Raw genomic sequence first — 20,632 nt, 5'->3', positions numbered from 1 at the left:
CCCGGCTCTGCCACTTACTAGCCGCGTGTGACTTTGACAAGGGCATCTGATCTCTTGCAGCCTTTGTGTGTGTGCGCACATACCCACACAACATACACACTGCACACACACACACACACACACACACGCACACACACGCACACACACACACACACACACGTATATATGCACACACCTCACACACATACATACACACATATCACACACACACACAGAGACATATACACACTGTGTGTGTGGTGTGTGTGTTTGTTTGTGGGCTGTGTATGTGTATGCGTGCATGCATGCGCATGTGTGTATAACCAGAGGTCATTGCCAACCGTCTTTCTCAGATGCTTCTCACTATTCTTTAGAGACAGGGTCTCTCACTGAGCCTGGAATTCATCAGTTCAGGTAGACGGGCTGGCCAGCAAGTCTCCAGGGCCCTTCTGTCTCCACCTCCCCAGTGCTGGCATTACAGGCAGGTGCCATCACACTTGGCTCTTTTCATGGGTTCTGGGAATTTGAACGCAGGTCCTCACCAGTGCATGGCAAGCACTTTTCTTACTGAGCTTTCACCCAGCCCTGCAGCCTCAGGCTTATTTTCTTTCAAATGGAAACAGAGAGTTGTACCTTCAGTCTGGGGCAGCTCTGGGGCTCCTGGGAAATGCTCCATAGACACACACGGCAGAGCTCCCGGCACACCTGAGCTTTGATGCAAGTCTCCTTACTGCTGTCTTCAACACCCCAGGTCACTGGTCCCCTCTCCAAGCTCTACCTGGTCTGCAGGATGGAGCCTTTGGGCCACCCTCCCTGAGTAGGAACTTTCTCACTGGCCCATGAGACCAGAGGACAGCCACTCCAAGGAGGACATTGTCCTGGAGTTTGGCCTCTTACAGGAGTTGCCAAGGAGAAAGGCAGGTCCTGGAGGCAAAGTCTGAGTCAAGTCCTCTGTGTGCTGGTCCATGGGGGGGGTGTGTGTCCAGGACTCCCCAGGTCACTGTCAAGCACTAAACAGCTAATGGATAGCAGGATGGTGGAGATCCATGTCAGCATATGCAGGATGACTGCCATCAGTGGATTTTCCCCTTAGAACCAGATGCTGTGGCTCACAGGCGGGTCTATTCTCCTTCTGATGCAGAAAACGCATATGCTAAATCCAGACACTCACTTCGGAAGAGTGCTACTCATGTCCGCTGTGCCTTGAACCACACTGCTTTGCAAGATTCCTGCCTGTAAGGAACCTGAGAACAGGACTGCCCAAACCCCTAGGAAATGGCTCAGTGATTGCTATAGGATGTGATCTTCCAAGTCAAACAACCACCATCTTCATCAGAACAGCCTTGTCTGCTTGCTAGAGTCCATCACTACTGGGCTTGCTGACTGTTGACATTTCCTCATAGAAGAGGGAGGTGGGGAGAGTTGTTGACCACTTTCCTGAGATTCCAGCTGCCCCTTGTGGCCGTGTGCAGTTCTGCCCTAATTGCTGGTAGACTGAAGGGTGGGTGGGAGGTGCCAGAGCACAGAGCAAAAGCTGTTGCATCTGTGTGGCTGTGGGGAGGCCACCATCCACCCCTGCTGTAGACTTTCCAGTGCAGCTGCTTGGGGGTCCTCTGCTCTCCTGGTTCCCCAGGGAGAACTTGGTGGGGTCATAATTTGGTTTGTCCTTGAGTCCTTCTGAGGAAGGTTGTACATGGCTCATGTCTTCCCACAGATGGGATTCTCTCAACAACACCATACTGACTCCCTGAGGCCCCGTGGCTTTGCTGGGAGCCTCATGACTGGGACACCTACCTCTGTCTAGCATTCTCCCCCAAATCAGCTGCAGAGTGGCCCTTCCCCTCCTGACACCCCAAAGAATTTGGGCTTTAGCTGAGGGCTTGAAATCTTCCTTGCTCTGGAGAACCAGAAAGAAGCCAAGGAAATGGCATGCATGGGAAGATGCAAAATCTTGCAAAACCCACTTCTTGTCTGGGCATCCTAAGTATGCTCCCCCAGGAACAGGAAGCCACCAGCCAGCCAGTCTTGTCCAGCACAGACCATCAGCCACTGAGACAGCTTCTCCCCTCCTCAGCATGCATTGAAGGGGCAATTTGGGAAGAAAAATGTACCGATTTTTCTTCTCCTTTACCCTGTGTCTGCAAGTCAGCTGTGCCTCTGACGTTTGAAACACAACAGGCCTTTAATAAATGACACCGGTCAGAAGTCCCCAAAGGCAGCCCATTGGAACTCCATCTTGGAAAGCGTGGATTGTATTGATATGTTTTGATTGAGTTTGCTTTGTGTTGGACCTCAGTGGGGGAAGGGCACACAGTAGACAGTGAGAATGGAATTAGGTTGACTAAAGGAACCTATCTTTTGGAGTCCCCTTATAAAATATTAATACCTCAAAATCTCTGCTTCACCTTTAAGCCTTACCTGAAATGAAATGCCCATGTGCCCACCTACAGTTACATGTGGCTTTGTGGTAGGAGTGGGTTCTGAGAACCTCTTAGATAGACGTTGCTGTCCTGTGTGAACATCCATGATGATAGTGTGTGCTTAAGTGGTACACAGGGTGGCTGCTTCCTGGTCTTGGAGATACAGTAAACACAGATATGTGAGGCTGAACTGAGATACTGCTTATGGAAAATCTCTCTCTCTCTCTCTCTCTCTCTCTCTCTCTCTCTCTCTCTCTCTCTCTCTGTGTGTGTGTGTGTGTGTGTGTGTGTGTGTGTTTGTGTGTGTGTAAGACAGAGGACTATCTCAGCTGTCACTCCTCAGTAAGTCATTCACCTTACTTTTGAGACAGGGTCTCTCTGGCCTGGAACTGACCAATGAGCCCCGAGGGTTCTACATGGGTCCTGGGGATAGAACTCAGGCCCTCAGGCTTGCAAAGCTATCTCTTCAGCCCTACTATTCTTTATAATTTTTTATTTTAAAGCTTTTGAAGACTCCACAAAGCCCCCATGGGCCTAAATGACCAGAACAGTATGCCTATCACAGCGGAACTCAGTGAAGAGACTTCATTCATTTATGAAACAAAGTAGAGTTGATTCCTATTGGGGTGCGAGCCCTGACTGAACATGACTGGTCCCTACCTGCAGTGTCTGCACTGTCAGAATGTGGCTTTTGGCTTTGCAGGGATAAATACCGCTGTGAGCAGCAATTCCCAGGGACATCATCATTACATTGGTTAGCAACTCCAAAGCCCCATCCCCTCTCGTTCCCTCCCCTCCAGCCCAACCTGCTCTCCCCAGACATTACCCCAAACTTCACCTGAACAAACAGGAACTCTTAGCTTCCCGGTGAGGTGATGTCTGGCTTTTCCAGTGAAATCTCACAGATAATTGCTAGTCCATGCCAGGAGCCCTAACAGAGGGAACTGTGCGTGCCTGGGCTGTGTCACCCGAAGGATGCCCCACCCCAGGGGGTGGTCCTGGAAGAAGTTAGCAGTGTTGCCAGGCAGCTGATCAGTAGGGGCACATCTCTCTTCTTCCTCAGCATGCTGCATGTATGTGGGTTTCTTTGAGCTTCACACACAGTTCAGAGGATGAAAGCATCAGGAGAGCCACGAAGTAACCTTTGGAGTAGGAGCTGTGATGAGCTGCGTGGCCCCTCATACTTCAGAGTCGTCCAAGGATAACATTCCAATTGTAATTAAAAGTGAGAATGAAACATCACGTGTCACAAGAATCCAAGTCGTTTAAAACCAAGAAACCCAGAAAAAAAAAAAACCACACTTAGAGAAATCCCCTTTTTAAAAAGCCCCCAAAGAGGTTTCACTTATTTTAGAAGCTAAAAAACCTGCTCAGTGGTAGTTCATCAGACTGTTTGAGGGAGGGTGGGACTCAAAGATTATTTTGACAAGATAGAGTTTTGACTGAGATTGGGGAAAGCTGAAAGCGTTACTTTCAGATGTAATTATGTAAAATTTCAATTATCACCCATCCTTTTTAAAGTCTCTCAGTTTGGCAAGCAATTAGTAGACGTGACAATGGGTGGGGGTCTGTGAGGTGTGCCGAGTGATTCTTCCCAGGGTCAGCCACCCTCTCAGTAATTGGGTGTCCTGGCTGCTCCGGGAATGATAGGATTGGAGAGTGGGATCAATGTGACCCAGGAATCTTGAGGTGCTACCACTATGTGCTCTGGGGCCCCACCCCATTCGGTCTTGATAATTGTCGTCTGTGTGTCAGGTCCCTCTAGACCCAGATGCTCTTTGACTGTCGGCTTGGGCTGGAGGACCAAGCCAGGCATAGGAGCATTCCTGTCTTGCCCTGATTTCTGGCTGAGCCCAGAAATCTGGCCCTGCTGAGGGTGCTGATGTCATGAGAGGCTGTTTCTTCTGCCTGCCTGCCTGTGCCTCCTTAGCTGCCCGTACACATGACATGATTCAATGACCCAGGTTGTCAACCAGATGTCACCATCCCTGAAGTTCATTCAGACGCCTTCACTAAGGGCAGCACTGCAGCCATCGGCTGGCCTCGGGGAGTCGCTTCATGTCGGGCTAAGTGACCTGAGGCACACAATGCCTGGCAGCCCCTTTTGTGATATGTAGCATGCCTACCTGGCACATGGGGCAGTAGAGGTCCAGAGGGCTCAAGGTCTTGTAACCTGCCCAGGGATTCCAGGATCACGAAGACATATATGAATTGGGTCCAGCTCTGTTCTCAGTAGCCTTGCCTGTGGGCTGGGTGATTGTGACAGCCCCCCCCCCCCAGTGACGCCATTAGCCTCCAGTCACCCTGTGAGTCTCTTGAGGGCCTTCTTACAGGACAGTTCTGACAGCAACTCTCTCCATAGTCCAGCCCCACCTTCTGTCTTTGGTACCTGCCCTCTACCCCCTCTCTCTCCACTCTCCTGTCTTATCATCCAACACCCATGTCCCAGCCACACTGATATTCTGTGTTTGTGTATGCATGTGTGTCTGTGTGCCTGTGGAGGCCAGAGGTCAGCCTCAGATGTCACTCCCCAGAACCCATCCACCATGTTTTGCTTGAGGCGGGGTCTCTCATTGGCACCTGGAATTTCCCAAGTGGGTCAGACTGGCTGTCCATGAGCCCCAGGGCTCTGCCTCCTGAGTGCTGGTATTATAAATGCTCTCCACCACACCCGGGTATGTCACTCAGACTCATGTTCCCACTGCAAGCATTTTATCAACAGGGCCATCAGCCCCCAAACCCAGATTCTAACTCTTCTAGGTTCTCGAAGGTCTTCATGTTTCCTACAGTCCTGTTCCCTCCTCTTCACACACACAAAAAGAAACCTGCCAATGCTTAAAGGCCTTTTCTGAAAGCTTCGGGGCTCTACCAGAGACTGTGACCCTCCTGTGCATTCCCAGGGCACACTCACTGTGACGCCTGGTGATTCTTCATTGAGCAACTACTATGTCCCAAGTGCTGTTGGAGACACGGGGACAGAATAGGGAACAAGAAAGTAAAAGAGAGATATAGAAAGCAGATTTGTCTGCAGACTGTCTGAGGAGCTAAGGAAAAGAGGCAAGGAAAGGAGCCAGAGATGGGGCCTGGGTCTCCTCCAGAGTCAAGTTGGATGACAGAGGGAGACATAGGACCAAACACAGAATAAGCATCAAGATGGTTGGGAGAGGATGTGCAAAGGCCTATGAAGTTGCAGCCTTCTTGTTTGTTTGAGGAAAGTGAGGAGGTCCACGGAGCTGTAGTAAGAGGGAGAAGTAGAAGATGGTTCAATACAAGAGCAGGTCAAGGCCAGAGGGGTAACTGGGCCCAGCGTGTGCAGACTGGGTGAGAATGTAGAGGGTGTGGCAGTGTGACTCCTCTCTGTCTCTCTGTCTCTCTGTGTGTGTGTGTGCACTAGAGTTTGATGTCAACTGTCATTCTCAGTCACCTTCCACATTACTTTTGGGGACAGGGTCTCTCACTAGGAGCGCACTGGTTCAACAACACTGGCTGGCCACTGAGTCCCCACAATCTGCCTGCCTCTGACTCTCCAGAGTTGCGATGGCAGGTAGATGGCACCATGCTTGGTTTTTATGTAGGTGCTGGGAATCCAAAACAAAACTGGTATCATCTCTGGGCTTTTCTGTCCCGGTGGGATGGAGTTGCCCCCCCCCCAACCCTCTCCCACAGACTCTGAACCTCTACACCTGACTACTGTTAGTGGGGTCCATGAGGCAGTTCTGTGGACCATGTGTGCCTGCAGAATCTGAAGATTTGTTTGAAAAGACGACCCTTGGTTGCCAGAGTAATTTTGGTTCAAGTTGGCACCCGAAACAAAGCGGCCTTTCAACATCCCCGTGGCCTATAGGCAGCCGGGACTTTTTCAATGAGATTGTGGGAAAGTTGCCAAGTCATTCGGGGCCTGTAAATTAGGCCTTGTTTAAAAATTTAGATAAAGCCCGACGTGAGAGAGAAACGCTTTCATAACATTCAACGTGAATTACGCTGCAGACCCCTTTCAAGTTCAATGGAACCGTTCTCTGGAAGCTTGGAGACATGAAATGCCTCAAATGTCAAAAGATTTTTCATTTATTGTCCCAAGTAAAATGAGGGCGTTTTATGTGGTTTAATGGCTCAGATGCACATGTAAATGGAATTCGCTTGGAGAATGCTAGGCCTGTTTCAGGATCTGTTTTCACAAACCTGCCTGCTTTCATTCCATCTCAGCAGCAGTCCTGCGAGGGTGGGTCCCGTGGTCCCTACACAGAGATGAGGAATGTGTAGCAGAAAGCCCCCCATGTCAGCTGCAGGCTTGCCACCAACACGTCGTGTGTCTGTTGTTAACCCGTGACAAACCCAGAAGCATTGTTTCATCTTAGCTATGCGTTCCTAAACAGGCCATATATGACACCATGGGTAACAGTGGTCCCCAGGAAAGACTTAGGGCTTCTGTTTGTGTCTGGCATCCTTTTAAAAAGATCCTTGTTTGTTTTTGTGTGTGCACACATGCATGCCATAGTACATGTGTGGAAGTCAGAAGATAGTTTCAGGAATGAGTTCTTTCCACCATGTGGGTCCCGGGAATTAAATTCAGGTTGTCAGGCTTGTTGATACTTCCCTCTAACCACTGGAACTATCCTGTCAGCCCGATCTGACATCTTAAGAGGTGCTTCATTAACACAGCAGCTGCCTTCTTGGAAAACTCACTGTTTCTCTCTTCTTCTGGTCATTTAGGATGTAATCAGTTGCATGCCTGTGCGTGCGTGCGTGCGTGCGTGCGTGTGTGTGTGTGTGTGTGTGTGTGTGTGTGTGTGTATGCATACATATGGAGGTCAGAGGTTACCTTTGGCTATCATTCTTCAAGTGCCTTCAATCTTTTGCTTGTGACAGGATCTCTCCTTGGTCTGGAACTTCACCAAGTAAACTAAGGCTAGGCTGCCCAGCAAGCTCCAAGGATCTCCATCTCCCTCTCTCATCTCGCCATGGCTGGGATTGTAAGCATGTGCTACCACACTTGCTCTTCTGCGTAGGTTCTGGGGACCAAACACAGGTCCTCACACTTGCAAGGCAAGCACTTTGGTGACAGCCCCCAGGATATGGCCTGTGGTAAGGAACAGCAAGCCTACTTATGCTGGCTGGAACCATGACAGGTGTCCCTTTGGAACCTCAAGAGCATGTGCTCCTTCACACAGCTACAGTTGCAGTTCTTGGACAGATGATGACCAAGCCTGGCCTCATCTTTGTCCCCTCCTACCGACCCCACCTGGAGAAGTCCAAAGATGGTTGCCTGTTGCCTCCAAGAGAGCTCAAGTTCACATTTCCCCGTCCCTATCCACTATAGAAGAGCTGGACCTTTGATTGATCTTTGAGGGGTAAAAAAAAGAGTCCTGGATTCCATGCCCAGCTCTGATCCACCGGTGAGAGCAAGGACATGTGATGGGACAGGAGGAGGAGGCAGGGGAGCAGGAACTGAGTGACATCCTCATTTGTACCTCAGTAAGCCACGAGCCCTGAACCCAGAGCTGACATCAAGCAGTGGCCGCTGGTGCGGTTCTCAGAGGAACAATGTGCTTCCCCGGTAAACTGCAGCATTTGCCAATTCCCAGGTTGTAACTATTCCTTCAGTGGCTGATCGTAAGCCACCAGTGCAGCCAGGGATGTGGCTCAGTGGCTGGGCACTGGCCCAGCAGGCACAGGCCAGGGGTTCTATTCAAAATATAAGAAGTAAAGCAGTAAGTCACCAAGGCAATGTCACTGAACATGAGGTTGGGGACAGGAACACACACTTCACTCTCAGGCCAGTGTGCTGCTGTGACACCTCCCCCAGAGGCGCACACATGTATATAGAGGGAAGGCTGCACCCTGGAGTCAAATGCAGAAGGAGAAAAGGATAACAAGGGATGTTAAAATGAGCTATCCCTGGGGTGCCCTCACAGTGCAACTTAAAGCCAGGGGCTAGCTAGCGGTATTTCCCACCTCCTCTGCAAAGGTTCAGATAATGGAGCAAGTTGAGCTAGAACTATGAAGTATATTTTCAAGCCACTGTCCTCAGGTAAGGCCTTTCACATCTCCCAGTCTGCACAGCCATAAATGATTATCGTAATGACCTGTCCCTCCAATGGGCAATTGTGGGAGATTGAGGGGACACTGGCTGTGGCCTTGCTTTGTAAACCATAGGGTGCTATGCAGCCCTAATATAAGGCTGTCTCTTATTCTTCCTAATGTATCCCTCACCCTAAATTAAGTAGCATTGTATGGAAGAGAAACCGTGGCTCCTAAGTCAGACAGGCCTGCGTTCAAACTTCAGCTCTCCAGTTTTCTGGCTGTGTGGCCCTAAGAAAGACACTCAATCTCTCTGAAACTTTGTTTCATCCTCAGTGGACTAGAATGTAATAATGTACATATTGTTGAAAGGTTGTTGCAATAATTTAAGTTATTATCGTTTCAACCTAATTGTGCATGCCTACAACACCTTGGCTCATTACAAGCTCTGAACACCACACAGATCCATTGGTTTTCTGACAGTAGACCTGATTTCAGTTCAGAAGTCTATCTTTCCTTTCCATAGAGTATGAAGATCATGACGACACATCTTCCTACCCAACCCCCATCCTACACCATATCCTATGACTTAGACTAAACAGTATAGTTATTTCTGTTGACTTCTGTTATTAGTTCAGAGATAGACCCATCATCCAATCAGCAAATCCAAGCACATCAGTGGCAGCCATCTGGGGACTAGAAGGGTGGAGCAAGCTGCATCCTTCTTAGCACCAGGACGAGAAAGCCAGGTGAATATAAAAAACAGATGATGGGGACTAGCCTAGACATTGCTATTACATATGTCCATACTGTATGTATGTAGGCATGCATGCATTATATGTGTTTGCCAATTCCCATGTAACTATTCCTTCTGTGGCTGATCATAAGCTACCAATGCGACTAAGGATGTGGCTCAATGGCAGGGCACTGCCTAGCATGCACAGGTCAGGGGTTTGTATGCATGTGTAAGTGCTGCACACGTGTGTATAGATATGCTTGCCTGTGCATGTGTGTGTGGAGACCAGAGGTTCGTACCAGTGTCTGTATATGTCACTTTCCACCCTACATTTTTGAGTGAGGGTCTCTCATTGAATCTGGAACTTATTGTTTTGGCTGGAATGGCTGTCTCCAGAATCCTTCTGTCTCTGCCCCTGATAGCGCCAGGCTTACAGGTGTACACTGCCGCATCCGGCTTTTGGTGTGGATCCGGAGGACCTGGACTCTGATCTTCACACTTGTGCAGCAAGCATTTTACCTACCGAGCCATCTCCCCAGCCCTGGTTGGAGATTTCCGGAAGAGACTCATTTGTCTGCATCTGGAGGATGAGCTTGAGAAAGTCCCTACAGGGTAGCACTGGGGTCCTGTAGCCCTGTAGCCTACAGTTTCTCTGTCTCTCTCTCCCCCTCTCCCGTCCCTCTCCCTTCCATCCCCCTCTCTCTTTCCCTCCTCCCTCCCTCTCTCTCTCTGGGTCCCATTCCCTCCTACCCCACAGCTCTACCACCTAGGGAGGCTCATTCCCAAGCTTCCAGCTGGCACGCCGCACTGCATGCTGATGACATGATGTGTGGCTCCAGGTGGCACATATCACAGCTTCTCACCTCACCCCATGTACCCGAGAGAGTGTGAGGGTGCCGAACCCACTTCCTGGCTGGATTCCTCTCAGGGGAGTGAAAACTCTCAGGCACTTGTTCTCCTCCATAGACAAGAAGCTGGGTACAAAGTGCAGGCTGGCTCAGAGCTGTGTGTCCCCAAAGGTCTATGCTGTTTCTGCATATGTGTGTGTGTGTGTGTGTGTGTGTGTGTGTGTGTGTGCATCTGTTCATATATGGGCACGTGTGTGTGGAGGCCAAAGGTCACTGTTGGATGTCTCCCTAAATAGTGTTTCACCTTACTTTTTGACACAGTATCTCTCATTGAACCTGGAGCTGAACAATTTAGATAGTCCAGCAAACCCCAAGGACCCTACCCACTCCCCTCAGCACCCACATACCTCCTGATGGCTCTGACTCCCTGATGCTAGAATTGCAGATGTGTGGTATCTTGACTTGTTTTTGTGTGTATAATGTGTAAGCATGTTTAGTGTGTGTTTGTTTGCTCATTTATGTGTGTGTGTGCATGTGGGCACATGTACCATAGCACAGGTATGAGTTCAGAGGTCAACCTCAGGTGTCACCTTCCTCTTCCACTTTGTTTCAGACGTGGTCTCTGTTGTTCACTGCTACATAGGAGTCTAGCTGGCCTGCAAGCTTCCGGGAAGTCCTGCATCCCCACCTTCCATTTCACCATAGGAATGCTGGGATTACAAGCATGCTACCAGCTTTACATGGGTTTTAACTCAAATCAAGTGTTTTAGCCACTGAGCCATCTCTTCAGCTTCTGCATCCTGCTGTTGGGAGTCCAGCCTCAGAGACAGTATGGGAGAGATCTGAGGTCAGCTCTTAAGGTCACGCTGCAGCTTCTGGTAAGCTCCTTGGATTTTAATAAACATTATTTTGATTGGATTTAGAAGTCTGGGGAAGACAAAATGAACATTTTCACAGTTCCCTGTCAAACCCAAGGGTGATCGCCAAACTGTCAGGCTAAAATAAAGCGAGATGAGGCACAGCACGTGTGAGCATCTCTGTTGCTGTTTTGAGTTTTTGGGGGCCTTTCTGTAATTTGCATTTTCTCCACTCTCCCACATCACCCTTAGCACGTGCTAGCTAAGCCTTCTGGGACAGTATGGTGGGCACCAGTGAGTTCACAGGAGGATTCTTGAGAGAATGTTTACCCCAGTAATACCAGTCAAAATGAGTTTGAATGCACTGAATATTTGTTTTTATTTGAAATAAAACTTGCATAGAGCATCATGCACACATACACATAGAGGGTGATTTTTAAGAACATTGTGTGGGGATGCTTTGTTATTCAGAAGACTCCGTGTGTGTGTGTGTGTGTGTGTGTGTGTGTGTGTGTGTGTGTGTGTGTATGTGGTGTGTGTGTGTATGTGTGGTATGTGTGTATGTGTGTGTGGTGTGTGTGTGTGTGTGTGTGTGTGTGTGTGTGTGTGTGTGTATGTATGATTGTGGAAGATGAAGGTTGACATTGGGTGACTTCTATCTATATACACCTTACTTTTTGAGGCAGTCTCTCAATGGTCCAGAACCTATCAGTTCATCTAGACTGGCTGGCCTACAAGCCACAGGGATCCTCCTGACTCCTCCTACTCCATGTCAGAGTTACAAGCAGGTGCCATCAGTCCTGGCTTTTTATGTGGGTACTGGGACTCTGTTTCTGATGCTTGTAGCAAACCTTTTACCCACTGACCCATCTCCTCAGTCATTTTTCTTGACTTTTTTCCAAATCCACTTCTTTGAATTCTACTCATCCTCTGACTTATTCTGTAATTAGAGGCTGTGAGGCCATGATGTCATCCTTTCCCTTCAAATGGACTCGCGCTGTTCTTGGTGAGGTGGCAAAGGAAGAAGTTCATCTCCCTATAGAAGTTCCCTTGTGGGACTTCATCCCACAGGTGCACTTTTATGGGTCAAGCTAGGTATGGCTAACTGTGTCCTTCTCCATAAATGGCCTTGTTTCTTCACAGTGGTGATTCCCTGTTCGAGGCAGAATAACCACATACACTTAACATTGTGAAATCTGGTGACTGTCACATCCTTAGTGTCCATGGGGGGTGGGGTTGGTGGTTCCACCACAGATACCAACCCTTGAGGGTTCCCAAGACCCTTATGAAGATGGCAGTATCTGTATGTGACCTCTATGTCACCTGTCTTTTTTGTCAGACTTTTTTTTGGAACCACCAGCTCCCTAATAATGACACGGAGACTTTTTATTAATTATGCTCAGGCTTGTTCCAAGATAGCTCTTATAACTTAAATTAAACTATTTCTATTAATCTATAACCACTGTGTGTCTTCCCAAATTCCTTCCATGGCCATTTCTAAATGGATTATGGTGCCATATTCAAGTGTGAGTGCTGTGGAAATGGCTCCTTGGCTGTGTTATTTAGTGAGTGTGGACTAGGAAGCAAGGGTCTGCATGCAACTGTCATAGGCAGCATGCTCCAGGAACTAGACACTGGACCAAGGATGCTAAAACAAGAAGTGCTAGAGAAAGAAAGAGGGTCCAGGATTTCTCAAGAGGCTGCAGCAGTGGGTGGGCATCCCTCATCGCCTCATTTGCATGCCTTTAACATAGCTCATAGAACAAGGCTCACTCAAGGTTTGCTGTTGGGAAACTTCTGTAATTTTTTTCAAATACTTCTGATCCGAAGTTGGTTAAATGCAATGACACAGAGCCCAGGCACAGAGCTGGGGGTCACAGGTTTAGACAGAATACGCCATTCTTCCCCCCCTCTTTGCATTTCTCCTTCTTATTGCCTCAAGGAGTTACATGTGCATGGGTCAAGATAGCATGGGGACCAGATAGCCTAACTCTACACAACCAGTACTCACAATATCCTACACACTCCATCTACTGCTCCTTCCCTGTGAATCCTGATAATTCTCAGGGAGACCCATCCAATGTCCTCAAGTCTATTTTCATCAGGCCTGTTTGATAAAAATTGAATGACCACAAAGGACTGTGGGAAATGGGTGCATCTCCTTGGGCAGGGAAGGTAACTGGAAGATGAGTTGCCATCCAGAAGGATGGGGGTGAGCATGCCTCTCGAATAGTCTCTATCCTTCCACTTCTGCCTTCCACTCATAAAATACAGGACCCCAGGGATGGCTAGCAGCGCCCTCCCACAGGTGCCCCTGCCTCTTGCATGCCATAACTTGCAGTCTGTACTTCCCACCCTCTACGTCTACATGGACAGCATCTTCTATCGGACTAGGTCACCTTCCCAGATCTTCTTTGGTCTGTGCTTCTGCCCTTGCCTGGTACTACTGTTCAGCCCACAAACTGGGCTGGAGCCACACTGATGCCTTTGGTCTCCCAGGACACTTTTCTGGTACTCTTTGGCCAGATGCCCTTTCTGAGTCTCCCCTGTCTGGAAGGCTACACGAACATCACCCCAATTCCAAGGTTCCAGAGACTGGTGTCCCTGGTTGAGGCACTTGATCCCCAGAAAGTGCAACAACAGAAGCTGGAGCAGGAGAAAGGGACCACCCTTTCAAGGACACCTCTCTGGGGACAGACCCCAGTCACTCTCCAAGCTGGAAATGAAATGGCCAGCTGTAAAGATGGGAGGCATCATACACACCAGCTTAATGGTTTTCAGTGACATTAAAAATTAATGTTGAACGTCAACACTTCTAGTAATCAAATGTCTCCTTGAAGCTGGGCGTCTGGAAATAGTCCCTGTCAGAGACATTGGGGCCTGTGGCTATAGTCTATTTGGAGTGGCACAAATGCTCTGGGGAGACGAGGCCATCTGTGAGGGGAGCTGGGCTTTGGTGGCTCAGGCACACAAGGCCAAGTGGCTAAGCAGCTTCCTCCTCCCCTCAGTGCCTCAGCCTGGTTGTCTCTTATTGGCTATAACTTTCCAGGTCTCCATATTGTTTTATCCTCACTGTGTGGGCAGCACAGAGGGTGGGGGCGGATGGTCTCAGTGGCCCCTAAACCCCGTGACACATCCATGCTTTGGTTTCTTTGCATCTCCAAGAATGGAAGGTAAAGCCCCCTTCCCATGGCTACCTAGTACTTCCCACACTGTGCCTGGTGCCACATCAGCCTTGCATGTTGCTGATTCCTAGAATCCTTTGTTCCTGCTTTCCTGTGAGGTCAGAGAACTGGAGGTATATGGCCCCAGCTGGAGACCTTTCTCTGTAACATGATGATCATCTCTGTGCCCTTCCATGAAGGTAGCAATGGAAGACCACAGGCATAGATGAGAGTCTAAAAGTCCATGAAAGGTGGGGTTTTGTTTTGTTTTGTTTGTTTTTGAGAAATGCCCTCACTGTGTTGGGCCTGAAACAGCATTTTAAAAATCCAATCTGTTGCTCTAACCAAGTTTAAAAACATCCTTCTATTGCCGATTTAAAAGCTTCAAATTATTTACTATGTGAAGTGTTGCTTAATAAAATTATGGCCTAATGAGCTGCCTCGTCTGCCTTGCCAGGTTTCAGGCGCCTGGGCCTCAGCCTGGGGTTTGCTCAGAGCCCAGCAGCTCCATTGCAGGCAGTCAGGGCCTCCTTCTGTTGCCATGGGGAGGCTGGATCTGGGTTCCCATCTCTCCACTGCAGGCTTCCTCGATGCCCATCCTTCCCCTGTGTGCACATGTACCAGGGACCAGGGCTGCCTGGGCCACAGCACAGGGCAGTACCTACACCAGTCCTTGGTTGTAGCCATTTGCAGAGGACAGGCATTCAAGAGAATTGTAATACTTGTTTCTGCACTGGGTTCCCATCATCACCTCCTCTCCCGGTCACTTTTCTTGTTACTGCTATGAAATACTTGCAAATGCAACTTAAGGGGGGAAGGCTTAGTCTGGCTCACAGTCTGTGTTTACAGTCCATCATGGTGGGGGAGGCATACTGGCATGAAGCAGCCAGTCACTGAAATGTGTCAGTTTCCTGTGACTCAATGGCCACTGGCTGGCAGTTTCCTTTCTCGGAGACCGATTCCTTTCTTTCTGTCTCCATAGACAAGTGACAGAAGCCTAGGGACAAGCAAGGTGAGAAGTGGAGAGGCCCGAGGAAAGGGTCTCCTGGTGTATGCTCCACAAGCTTCCACTACTCAGAGTCCAGAGCAGCTAGCTGTCCCTTCTCCATCTGTGTCCCCCCTTTTCTCCATCACTTCCTGGTTCCAGCTGGCAGGGGATGAGGTTTCCCTGTAAGTTGTATGTGGGTTCCCTTTGGCTCATTTTAAAGCTTGGAAAAGTCATTCCACTGTTTAAATATGGAAGAGTCACATATTTTAATAATCAGACCCCAGGGCATAGTTTTTCCTGTTGCATGAAAAAAGAATGGTCAAAACAGCCTGCAGTCAATTGCAACATTATGTGGAAGGAATGCAAAGAGATGCAAACACGTGTGCCTCCCTTGCACTAGACCACCTTGCTGCAGGGCTGAGCTGCTGCTCCTGGTTCTCTGGAAGTGCCGGAGTCATGCACCTCGGGTTCAAAGGAGCTTGGCCTGTTCCCAAGGTTGCTTTGGAGGTCATGTTAGAGATGGTGCAGTATGGTTCTGTCTTTAGCTTAGGAAGAGGCAGAGGAGTTTCAAGGAGCCTTCTGTTAAGAGGTCTGCGAGATGACTCAGCAGGTAAAGGCACTTGCTGCCAAGCCTGATGACCTGTGTTTGATCCCCAGAACCCACATGGTAGAGACAGAGAACTAACTCTTGCAAGTTGTCTATGACTGTGGCAAGCACACATCCACCATCCACCACTTATACACACACACACACACACACACACACACACACACGCACGCACGCACGCACGCACGCACGCGCACATAAAAGAAAATTCAGCACTGGGAGGCAGAGACAGGACTTGGTGGCCATCCAGTCTCATCTACTTGACAAGTTCCAGGAGAATGAGAGACTTTGCCTCAGAGCAAACAAAACAAGAACAACACCCAAAGTTGTCCTCTGGCTTCCACATTCAAGTGCATGTGCACATTTGCACATAAATATGCATTTTTAAATGTGTGCATGTGCATACTCCCATACACACACACACACATACACACACACACACACGTTAAACCTTTAAAGATTAGGTAAGCTCAAACATCATTTTAGCACACAGGCTTGCAAACCCAAGCTGCTCTGGGTCTGTAAGTGATCCAATCGGGGAGCCTGTGCAGTCTGCAGACTCCAGGGCCTGCTCATACCCACATACCTGCCACACTGGAAATGGGGCCTGGCATTGTCAAATCTTCCCAGCAGAAGCTACAACGCTCCTTGTTTCTCCTCTTCTGCTTTGTGCACATTGGAATAAACTCAGACTGCCAAGAACCAATCTCAAGTCACATGCTTGTGACCTCGTCGTCCCTTCTCCCTGGCTGACCCTTGGAGGACAGCACTGTGCTAGTGCAGCCTGACAAGAAAGAAAGGCCAGGTCAGAGTCAAGCATCAGCTACCAGGTACTCTCAGCTCCCAGCTGGCCTTGCAGCTTCCCCTGCTGCCCCACCCCCAGCCCCTGCCCCTCCCCCAGCCCACTGCCCCTCCCCCAGCCACGGTGTTCACATTCCTATCTCATCAGGAAAGCATTTCTCTGGGGGACCCTGTTTCCCATCTGCTTCCAGTCATGGTAGCACAGTAAATAGAGTCAAGTGTCAAAGCCCACACTGAAGCAAGTGTACATGACATCATGGGGACTGAATGACAGCGTTTACACAGGGGCCACCACCAAGAAGCATTGTATAGAGAGGAGACCAGAAAAGACCGCAGTGCTTAGCTCTGGGCAAGAGGAAAGAGGCCATTCCCCCCACCCCCATCGTCTTTCGTGTCTATTTCAAGAGCTTCGTGCTGGGAAGATGTTTTTGTTGATTATAATGGAGAACGTTTTTTGAAAGGAAGTCTCACTTGGAAAGTATGAACTGTGAAGAAGGAATATCAGGAGTGACATTAGCGAGTGGAGGTTATCAGATGGGTTATCTGGTCTCCACAAGCTCCTTTCTGCTGCCTGATGGGAGGGCGTGTGATGGGCTGATCTAATAACATACAGAAGCCCCTCCCCCTCCCCCACTACCAGCACAGCCCACAGAGAGAGGGCATGGATGCTTCCCTCTGGAATCCTGAGATCGGGAACAGTATTAAATGAGGATCCAGGTCAAGGTTAGACTCAAGGACAGAGCCTGGTTCAGCACTTTGTCTCCCACAAATTCTTAGAAGTGTGAGAGGAAAGAGGGGTCACAACTCTAAAGATGGAGACATCTTAGAGCGGACAGACATCTGCCGACAGATGCCACTTGGGGATGCACAGCCAAAAGGTAGGTGGCAGGAGAGGAAGCCGACCTCCAGGGCAGCTTTCTGAAGCCAGTGAGCCTGGAATTCAGAGCAGGTTATTCCAGGGCTCAGGGAACACATTTCAGTATGGAACATCCTTAAGATGTGTGGTGGTATTGTGTTCCCCAAAATATTGTGCACCCTAATAAATTTATCTGGGGACAGAGAACAGACAGCCACTAGATACAGAGCCAAAAATGGTGGCTAGAAAATGGGTCAGATCAAGCCATAGCAGAAGCTGGGCAGTGGTGGTGCATGCCTTTAATCCCAGCACTTGGGAGGCAGAGCGAGGCGGATCTCTGTGAGTTCAAGGCCACATTGGAAATAGCCAGGCTTTGTGACACACACCTTTAATCCCAGAAAGCAAGGCTTTAATCCCAGGGAGTGGGGGCAGAAAGAGAAAGATTATATAAGGCGTGAAGACCAAAAACTAGAAGCATTTGGCTGGTTCAGTATTTGCCTGGTTAAGCATTCAGGCTTTAGAGCAGCAGTTCATCTGAGACCCATTTGGATGAGGACTCAGAGGCTTCCAGTCTGAGGAAACAAGACCAGCTGAGGAACTGGCGAGTCTCTGATCTTCCAGCATTCACCCCAATAACTGGCCTCAGGTTTGATTTTATTAATAAGACCATTTAAGATTCATGCTGCAAAGATGAATTGTTGGCTCCTTGAAGGACCAAGCCAGGCTTGGGAAGCGGAGCATGAGCACTTCTTGGCGGTTCTCCTCTTGTTCAGCTTTGCACAGACCCCTGAGAAGGCAAACTGTTGGAGGTAGGTTCTGACTTGAGCTGCCTCTCACGTTTAGAAGAAGCGCTATACTGGCTTGGGTGGCAGGTGGCAGGAGCTTAAGCCTCGGTCACGTTGGGTGCAGGTGCCTTGGGATGCTGCACAAGTGAGTGTCCAGTGGGTGTGGGCAATGGCTGGGTACTGGAATGTACAGTCTCCTTTGCTGAAGAGCAGGGACTAAGAGCTAGTGTGAGAGAAATCAGCATGTCGCTTCTTAACCGCTTCACCAAACACTGGAGGACTTCATGTGGAGCCTGGGGGTTAGGGTTTCTTCCCCCGAGGCACCACGGAACAAAAAGTGCATCTACAAATGAGTGGGGGTCAGCTGTACAAATCCTCAAAGTTGGCCCTGCAGAGTGAACTTGGCCCTGATGAGTATATTCTGCGGAAGCGTCATCGAAAAGAACATTTGATTGAATCTATTTTCCACAATTTTGATTGGGGCTATTTTTCCTGAGAGGATAATTATGGGGTCTAAAATGAAGCCTTTACACTCCAACATTGGAAGAAAGCAATGCATAATGTAGCTCATGATGCTTGTGACTCACTCACTGGCAAGGCTGAAGCCAGGGGCCCTCTGCTCACCTTCTCAACTTCATCCAGCAAGAGGGGGTGGTCTCTGGTATGACCCCAGGGAGCCCCACATGATGTGTCAAGAGGACGTAGTATCCCCAAGAAGAAAATCATCCTAAATTTTGCAGCTCCCCCAAAACATTGCTGTGGTTTGGGTTTTCTTTTTTTCTTCTTCTTTAAATGAATTCTTGCAGCATGTCTGGAGCTGAAATGAGGTCTGTGCAGGGAGGGTCAGCAGGTGGAAAAGGAGGCCCAGCATCGGGGATGAATAGTCAAAACAGACCACACTAGCACCTGAAGACGGATTGCACTGAGAAAGCTGAGTCTTTGGAAGGACCCCAACCGTGTCATTCTGATCCCGTTATAAATCTATGACAAACGCCCTTCACTTCCAGCAACTCAAAGTGCCCATGAAAAATAATTTGAGACCGGAGCCATGCTCTCCTGTAAAAAAGCCATTTCAAAGATCTCACTGCCTTCACTAGTCCTTTTTTCTCAGTTCATTTGAGGATTGGCATTGTTTCTCCCTCTCTCTCTCTCTCTCTCTCTCTCTCTCTCTCTCTCTCTCTCTCTCTCTCCCCCCCCCCACTGTTCAGTATCATGTATTTATATGTTGGCTTATCTACACACTCGCTACCCAACCACCTTCCACTCCTATCTCACCATCAATCCATCACCTAGAAAACACCTCATTATTATCTGTGTCACACAGCAACTTGGAGATCTTCTAGTGGGGACAATCCTGTCCCACCTTGTGCAATATCTGAAGACATTTTGGTTGTCACAACTGGAAGAGAGGAGAGATGTTTAGCAGTATCTAGTGAAAATGACATTAAAAGTCTCGCCATAACCCTGACAGCCCCCTGTAGCAGAGAAGTCTCTAGAACAAATGTAATAATGCTAAGATTGACAGGTTCTGCCAACTCAGAGAGATTGTGGGATGCCCTGCCACTGGCACTTTACAGCTTCACATGAAAAGCTGGCAGATGACGGGAGGATGGTGCCTATGTGACGTGCTGGCCAGGATGCAAGTGTGTGGTCCTTTCTCCTGCAGAGGTGGGTCCCTTAACAGTCTGCTGTAGGAACTCTGAGACGATGCTTTCTCTACAGGTCCAGGAGGAATTGGAAATGGGAGAAAGAGACTGGATGAACAAAAGGGTTGCATGAACATATTGGTGGTACATCGTGATTGGGTACATGTTGGAGTGTAGGGGAGCCTCTGAGGCAGATGTAACACCTTCAGGCACCTGTGTGTCCAGATGAATTGGCCACAGATACAGACAGGTGGGAGTGCCTGGGTCAATGGCAACTGAGTAGCTGCTGAGGCAGGCAGTGGTGCTCACCATGGCATCTGCAGTCCCAGGGGACTGGGAGGGAGTACTAATCCCACAGCTCCCTGTGAAATTTCCCAGTGTTAAGGAAGGTGAGGAAGAGACTGGCTGGTTTCTCCCAGGCTGACACTCAGCCCCTGCTTGTCAGCAGGGAAGAAATAGCAGTGATGGAGAAACATTGGCCATTTCCAGCACTGACTGGAAACGCTTATCTATACAGAAGAAACCCATGGCATCTGCTCCCACCTTGGCCCTCTCCAAGAAAGCTGGAGATGCTCTCCAAGAGGCCCTGCATTTTAAATGTTAACAATTCATTCAACATTTGTTCAGAAAGAAAAACAAGTCACTAGCTGGGCCAAACAAAATATCCACCCCTGGGCCACATGCCACAGGAGTCTGAACTCACAGTCACTTGGGATTAAAGGAGCGCAGGCCTGTATACCATTGGGTACCTGGGATAGAGTAGGTGTTTAATAATTGTGCACCATGAATGAATCCTAGTACAGCCAAAATCTAGCAGTGAGCATAGAACGGCCCTTGAACACTCTAGATTGTGACCTGAGCCTGGCCTTCTGGGCCACAGGACTACTGACACTCCATACTGGACACTTCCCTGTGGCAGGTGCAGTC

At 49.0% G+C, this 20,632-nt stretch overlaps 1 protein-coding gene across 4 annotated transcripts in view; it reads left to right on the top strand.

Moving 5' to 3' along the window:
• Nucleotides 1-20,632, top strand: part of Kazn (kazrin, periplakin interacting protein) — a 383,138-nt gene that overhangs the window by 18,399 nt on the left and 344,107 nt on the right. Inside the window, exon 2 of one of the 4 annotated variants that reach the window (XM_036177423.1) lies at nucleotides 10,615-10,879. The exons of the other annotated variants lie outside the window; for them this stretch is intronic. The gene's annotated coding sequence lies outside the window, so the exon portion shown is untranslated. The remainder of the gene's footprint in view (nucleotides 1-10,614; nucleotides 10,880-20,632) is intronic. 4 annotated transcript variants of the gene reach the window in all.

The sequence above is a fragment of the Onychomys torridus genome, chromosome 2, assembly GCF_903995425.1.
Source record: "Onychomys torridus chromosome 2, mOncTor1.1, whole genome shotgun sequence".
In the NCBI taxonomy this organism is placed as follows: Eukaryota; Metazoa; Chordata; class Mammalia; order Rodentia; family Cricetidae; genus Onychomys; species Onychomys torridus.
This window is presented reverse-complemented; position numbering and strand designations above follow the sequence as displayed.